This window comes from Oryza glaberrima, chromosome 9 (genome assembly GCF_000147395.1).
Source record: "Oryza glaberrima chromosome 9, OglaRS2, whole genome shotgun sequence".
NCBI classification, from domain to species: Eukaryota; Viridiplantae; Streptophyta; class Magnoliopsida; order Poales; family Poaceae; genus Oryza; species Oryza glaberrima.
Genome location: NC_068334.1, coordinates 2530746 through 2538231, shown reverse-complemented (window position 1 = coordinate 2538231; position 7486 = coordinate 2530746). Strand labels below are relative to the sequence as shown.

General features: G+C 46.2%; 1 non-coding gene across 1 annotated transcript; it reads left to right on the top strand.

Annotated features, from left to right (window-relative positions):
• Nucleotides 1–4964: 4964 nt before the first annotated feature.
• LOC127785511 (small nucleolar RNA R71) lies at nucleotides 4965–5071 on the top strand. Its single transcript, XR_008019762.1, has one exon. It is a non-coding gene; the product is annotated as a small nucleolar RNA R71 (small nucleolar RNA).
• The last annotated feature ends 2415 nt before the right edge of the window (nucleotides 5072–7486 follow it).

Sequence of the window (7486 nt, the reverse complement as noted above, 5' to 3'; positions counted from 1 at the left end):
GGAATGGGATATTGCATGATGATTTCTATGCTGATGGAGCCACTTCCTGAGAGGCGGGAAGGTGGACGTCCTCAGACTCAATGGCGGGAAGCTATCCTTGGGATCACAATGGATGGTGGACAGAACCGTTATTGTTTAATATGAACACTGGTAATAAAATTTGATCAGTCTGTGCTAGGTCTTAGGTTTGTGAAAGGAATTACAAAACTTGCTTTGCGCAAAAGAACCATAGCCATCCTTTGAATACCCCTGTCATATGCATTGTTGCTGTGGTGGCTTGCTGAGTACGGTTGGTACTCACCCTTGCAATATACAAACTTAATCAGAGGCCGGAGATGAAGCTTCGGAGGATCCCTATGCCTATTACCAGGAGGGTGATGAAGACGATGGTGCTCAGTAGGTCTTAGTTACGGTCGTTGCCTGTGGCAATGGCGTGCCGCTGCCTTAACTCCGCTGCCTTACCTTCTTCTGTTTTTGGTATGTATTCCGGACCGCTCGGTCCGATGATTTAAGACTATGCCTGCGGGCTTATGATGTAATAATTCGTACTAGACACTCGTGTATGTGCATTTGGTATTTCAGCTATGAATTCGTGTGTACCAGACTACTCGATCCAGGGAAATGGTACTGTTTACACGATTGATTCCTGTTATAAAAAAAACGGGGGTCCACAATACGCCATTAGGAATCTATCTTAAATTATGGAAAATATCTCTATGAGTTAAGAAATTGCCGGAGTCCTACTCGAAAAGGGTAAAATCTCTGGTTATATCGTGCCAGTTTACATATCCCTAAGTCTTACTTGGGAGTCAAGGTATTCCACGTTATAAAAGGGACCCCTAGGGGGAGGCGAAGGGCATCAAATCTCATCGCCAACACACCCACCAAGCAGGAGTACGTGGAGCCGACTCGCCGGGAGGTCTTGTCGAATCCCTCGACTACGATCTCGTCGGTATCGCCTGTTTCAGTTACTCTCTTTGTAATCTGTTTTCATCATCATCAATCCCATATAAACTGAATTAGGGCTATTACCTGACAAGGGGCCTGAACCAGTATAATCCTTGTCTTTTGTCTGCTTTGATGTTGTACTACGTAGACCCTTGTTCCAACGTACCCCAATACTCTATTCATCCGGTCCACGAGTATCACTCGTCGACAGTGGCGCGCCAGGTAGGCGGACTTGGTGCTCAAGGATCTACCAGTATGACTTCAAGACTTTCCGACAACAATGTCACCGCCAGCATCGATCAAGGAGCTTCTACCTCGACACCGTTGGTGTGGACTCAAGTCGGATCCATTGTCTTTCCGGTCTATACCGTTACACCAATGTCGACTGGCCCAATCATCATCGGGAACGAGAGAGGTACAACAACGACTGAGAGAAACGACAACCCGCCGACAATTCCTCCCACTTAGGTGGAGAACGGAACATCGATGGCCCCAATACCTGGGAGGAACCCTTAGGCAGCTGAATTTCACCTCCATGTGAAAGATAAAAGCCGACAAGGATGACCACCCTAAAACCGAGAACTTGGTGTCCTGTGCATAAGACAACCAAGCATACTCTCGAGGGCTGCCCGGTGATACTCCACGTGCAAGCTAAACTCTACGCCTGTTGGGAACGAGGGATTTAGCGTACTTCACCGACGGGAGCCACCTAATGTCCGATCCACACATCTAGATCTCATGATCTTACAAGCTGCAGAATCTTCCTCAGAACCCTCAAACCACCGCATCATCGCGTCGAACAACCACGAGTTCCAACCCCATGTGTTGCCAAGGAACCAGATGCGGCGCCAATCCCAGATCGGTTTGTGGGGTTCGTTGGCACTGTTGACGGTCGTTATCGATCAGTTTCGACCGTCAATATTACCAGAATAGAGGAGAACTAGTGATGCTTGCAATGCATAAATATGTTAGAATAATAATATTCCCCTAGTAGTAGGTATACTAACCTTTCTGCAGAGAATGACAATAAAGTGGAGGAGAATCGACATCAACTCAGACGATAAATCAATCGGACGATGTCGAGAACTAGACTTATGTATGAATGGGCCAAGAACTCAGAATTGACACGATGAATTGGGCCAAAATTCACAAGTCTACAAAGTGAAGCAATAGAGGAGGCCGCCAGCCGAAGATGGGCCGGGAAGGCCCAGCCCATGGTTCGGTCGAACCCATCCTGGCACCATTGGATGCAGGGTTCGGCGTGGACGTCCAAGATTGCATCCCAATGATGGTTGGAGGGCACTTCAGACAATTCCCCTTCCACAACCGTCATAACCACCTCTATATAAGGACTTCACTCTCTTCACTTCAACACACACCTCAAGCAATAGCTCTCTCATTTCTCTCAAGTTTAGTTTAGTAATATCTAGCTAGTGGAATAGGAATAGAGTAGAAATCATGAGTCCGGAAGCCTTCGGAAGACTTCGGATATAGCTCTAGTAGCTTTTCTCTTCTCTTTTGTAAGCTTTATACTTTTATTAGAATACTCTTCTAAATACATTTATGGTATTGAAATACTTTCCAAATATATGAGTACCTACTTTACATTATGTCGTTATACTGAATATATGGCTAGCTTATCTGGGATATGCTTGGGTGTGCTTATAATATTTGCTTATGCAATTACTCTATGTCATGACGATGATATTAGAGTAGTATCTGGTAGTTTAGACGTGGTGTCTAGATTACGGGATATCATTATTTGGGGTAATATATTGCGGATGAGAGGTGGGCCGCTGATGGTGACAGCTCAGTACGGGTATTGCTCCGCGCCAGTATATAATCCGAAGTTAATTCGATGGGGAGGGTATTCCTCCGTATTTAGCCCCGGTTATATGGTCATGACGGGCTGTCGTAAGGAACTTGGCAGTCAGGGGTGGCTTCTCGAAGTATCAGGAGGGCATCGGATAGAGGGTATTAGCTAGTATATCAGTTAACTAGAATGTATGGACACTATGTATATTAGAAGTATAGGAATAGATTCTTTTTCTTTTTCCTTTCCACTTAGCTCAGATAATATATTATGAGAATGAGTAGTAATGCTTGTGTGTCACTCTACCCTTGGATTATCTTAACCCATGCTTAGAATTTGATTATCACAAGTAATATAAATTATTAATTGAGTTCTCTCTACATGATCTTCCCACGGGATAAAATAAATACGATACCCTTGGAATACCCTCGGGTAAAATGCTACAATGGTATATCCATGCGCTTGTGGATGAACTCTGTAACCATAATATACCAGGAGTTTTCTGCGCCATTGCTGGGAGTTATATTTCTAGTAATGTTGTTAAGAAATGCCAACAAGCATTTCTGGCGCCGTTGCTGGGGAAGATTCATAATAGAGATTACTTGAACTAATACTTTATATTTACCTCTGTATAATCATTTTACTTTTTGCAGGCTAACCTTGGTTGTTTTCCATGGAGCATTGTTCCGTCCTTGGTTGGAACTCAAACTTCTCTTCCTTCCCGTTGATGTGGAAACGGATAATCTCCGTTCCCACGTCAATGTTGGCTCCTGTGGTGCTAAGGAACGGGCGCCCAAGGATGAGTGGCGTCTCCTTCCCCGTGTCCATGTTTAACACCACAAAATCAACCGGGATGAAGAAATCCCGTATCTTGACAGGCACATCCTCTGCTATCCCTGCCAGGTAACGGACTGATGAATCAACCAGTTGAAGGCGCATCGGTGTTGGTGCCAATACCGCGAAGTTGAGTTTGTCGAAGACGTCTTTTGGCATGACGCAAACACTGGCTCCAAGGTCGCACAAGGCCTGGTCGAATTATTGTGCCCCGATCGAGCAGGTGATCGTAGGACACCCCGAATCTTTCTCCTTCTCCAGGAGCTTGTGGAGTACCACATTGCTACATTGTTCCGTCAGCTTGACCACCTCTGTTGTTGGGAGCGGTCTCTTGTTCTTGAGTATGTCTTTAAGATAACGGGCGTATGTTGGCACTTGCATAGCGTCCAACAACGGCACGTTGATGTGGATCTTCTGGATTACTTCAACAAAACGAGCGAATTGCTCGTCCACTAACGGTTTCCTACCCCATTGAGGAAACGGCAGCAACCGTGTGTCGCAATACTCCTGCGGCATAGTCTTTTCTGGCAGAACCTCCATGTCAACCGAGTCACTAGATGGCGCTCCTTTTGATATCTCATTAGTTCCTGCAGGGTTAGGATATGGCGGATCACGAGTGGACTTACCTCCCCTCGTCGTGATCACCTTGACATTTTCAGTGGAGGCGTCGGGTTGCCCCGAAATCCTCCTAGATTCATTTGCAGGGACTAAAGATGCCAACTAAGCAAACTGGGTTACTATCATCTTATTAAAGCTCAGCTGGTTTTGAAATGCGGAAGCAAAGCCATCTAGCTTGACATTTATGTTCTCTAAGATCTTATCATTAGCAGCAAGCTTTTTGCTTAGCACATCAGTGGTTTTAGCTTGCGCAAAAACAAGATCCTTCAAGGAGGGTTGGTTAGAGAAGTTACCGTTATTATTACCTCCTAGATAATATGGGCGTGGTTGGTTCCACCCCTGACCTCCTTGTGGACGATACCCGTTGTTGTTGCCCATGTACACCGCCTCCTCACGGGTTTCCGGGCAGTCGTTCCCAGAATGACCCATGCCGCCGCAGGCTTCACACATGACGTGTTAGTCTAAGGCCTTGACGGTGCCTTGTGGTTGTTTCTCGTGGTCGTCCAAGCGTTTCATGAGGAGGTCCAGCTTGGTAGCAAGTAACTCCGTCTCCTCGACGGTGTGCATGCCTCGCTAACGGGTCTGGAGTCGTTCCTCACTCCAACCCACATTGGAGACCATCTTCCTTATGAGTTCAACGGCTCCTTGAACCGTTTTAGAGAAGAAGGCTCCTCCAACAAACGCGTCCAGGTGATCGCGGGACATTGGGGTGAGCCCATTGTAAAAGTTCTGCAGGATCAGCCAGTCGTCCATCTCATGATGAGGACAGGCGGCCACGTACTCCTGCAGTCGTTCCCATGATTCCGGAATGGACTCGTCCCTTGTCTGCTGGAAACTGGAAATTCGTCCACGAAGGGCATTCGTTTTGCCCATCGGGAAGAATTTTGAGAGGAATGCCGTAGAGCACTTGTCCCTGGTGTTAACGGCAGCACGGTTGGCATAAAACCACTGCTTCACTCTCCCAAGAAGGGAGAACGGAAACAGTCGCAACCTGATGGCGTTGGGACTGATGCCCTTGATGGTGTATGTGCTACAGATCTCCAGGAACTGTTGCAGATGAGCATTGGCATCCTTATTAGGCCTGCCATAGAACGGGCTAGCCTGCGCCATCGTGATGAGGCCGGACTTCGAGTCAAAATCCACATCCCCTATGTTGACCTGTTGCCTTATGGCCACATTGTCAGCAGAGGGAGCAGTGAACTCGCGAAGAGTCTTGCTGGCCATAGTTTTGAAGGTCGGTGGCGCTGGTACGGCTGGTTTCTCTGTCGGTAGAGTTTTCTGCGGAGCAACGACTCACAGCATGACGATCCGGAAGAAAGCTTCTGGATTTCCTTTGAAGTTTTCCGGCAGGTTGAAACCAGTCATGCACTACCCTGTTTCCACAGCAGAACCCACAGAATATTTAAGTGGTCGAAGTGGAGCCACCCAAGACGGACAGCCTGGTGAAGTTTATGCAGAATTTCCTGGAGAAGGAAACAACGATGCCCAGGAACCGTTATTGGAGGATGCCGGCCAAGAAGTTAGAGCAGCCGACTCAGAAGAAGCCGTCTTCCGCACCAAAACCAAGAAAGGCATGGAAGGAAAAGCCAAAGAGGCCCGCTCCATCACCTCCGGAGACAGGTGGAAAATCCGTGAACTAAATCAGAAGGAGGTACAGTCTTGCACGTCGGACTTTAAACGACGCGACCTTTGCCAACAGGTAAATTGGTTTGTATCCGCATATTTGCTTTCAACAATTTGAATTTTTGCATCATCACATGTTTGAATTTCAAATTTGCATTTAGGATTTTTGAATTTTGAGGAAATTCTTCAAATGAATTTTTTAAGAGCAAACAAAAATAAAAATTTCAACGAAAATTCACTATGCCACGACCACACTGACCGTTTGAATCCAACGGCAGAAAGTGGGGCCGGTTGGGCCCACCAGGGGTTCGGCCGAACACCCTGGTTTGGCCGAACCGGCCAGGCAACTGCTACCAGCCGCTTTTGGCAGGGTAACAGCTAGTGGGTCCCACATGTCATTTCTGTCCGTTATGGGTACCCTATAAGAGCCAGCCGGCCGAGAGAGGGAATTCCACCCCATTTCAACACATTTTCATTCCCTCTCCAAAGTTTGCTCTCAAGTTCATTCAAGCTTTGATAGTTTCCCTCAAATTCAATTATTTAGTTGCATATATACAAGTTGCTTTGGTGAAACTAACCGGCGGGTGAAATTCTTGTCATTCCTAACCCCTGCCGAGTTAGTCCGTTCTTGCTCTATTGTGCAGTATGAGGAGGCGACTGTCTCGTCTGTTCAAGGGGTTTGGCTCTTCATCAAGTCATCATGGCGAATCTAGCACTCATTCATTAGCTGATGTCTCGATGGAAGACGCCGAAGCTCCGCGACGACTCCTGAACAACACCGACCTCGACCTTGTCAGTGATCGGAACAGACAAGCCTACTACATGCTGAGCGACCGGGAATATGCTCACACTCAAGAATACTCTCTGGAGCTGCTGAAAAAGATAGGTTTGGATGTTGAATTTCGTTCTATTTGGAAAGCTGTTGGTTGGCAGAGATTTGTTGTGGTAGATGAGCCCGGTTCTCGTTTGCTTACTTTGCAATTTCTATGCACTTTGAAAGAAATAGAAGATAGTATTTCTTTTCGCTTTTTCCGTAAGGAGTTCACACTCACATGGAAAGGGTTAAGTACACTTCTTGGTTTTCACGATTCCTGTAAAATCGATCTCCAGAAAGGAATTTTTGGGTACGAGAAAAATAGGTTTTGGGAAGACATTTCTGGTGCTCCAATTTGCAAGAAACCTAGAACGAATGATATCCATAATCCTACACTTAGGCTCATGCACAAATGGATTGCTATGACTTTGTTTCCTAGAGGTGATCTGAGACTCATTAGGGGAGATGAATTAATTATCATGTTTGCCATGGTTAGAAAGATCAAAATTGCTCAGGTGAAATGTATGATAAGGCAATGGTTAGAAAGTATAAAGTTCTATGCTCCTGTTGAGTGTACTTCTATGATTACTCGGATAGCAAAAGGGCTAAGTGTCGTTAGCGACCAAATTGCTTTTATCTCAGCCGCTCGTCCGCGTATTGATGAGGCTTATCAAGTGCAAGGGCATATTATGAAACATGGAGTAGATGGATCTTTGATTTACTTTTTCCTCGGTTGTACAAATGAAATCCCGTTGCCAAATGCGGGATATCATTTGTACAACTGCCATGAACTAACCATTCCCCTACAAACCATAGAAGAATCTCGTGCAGGTGGA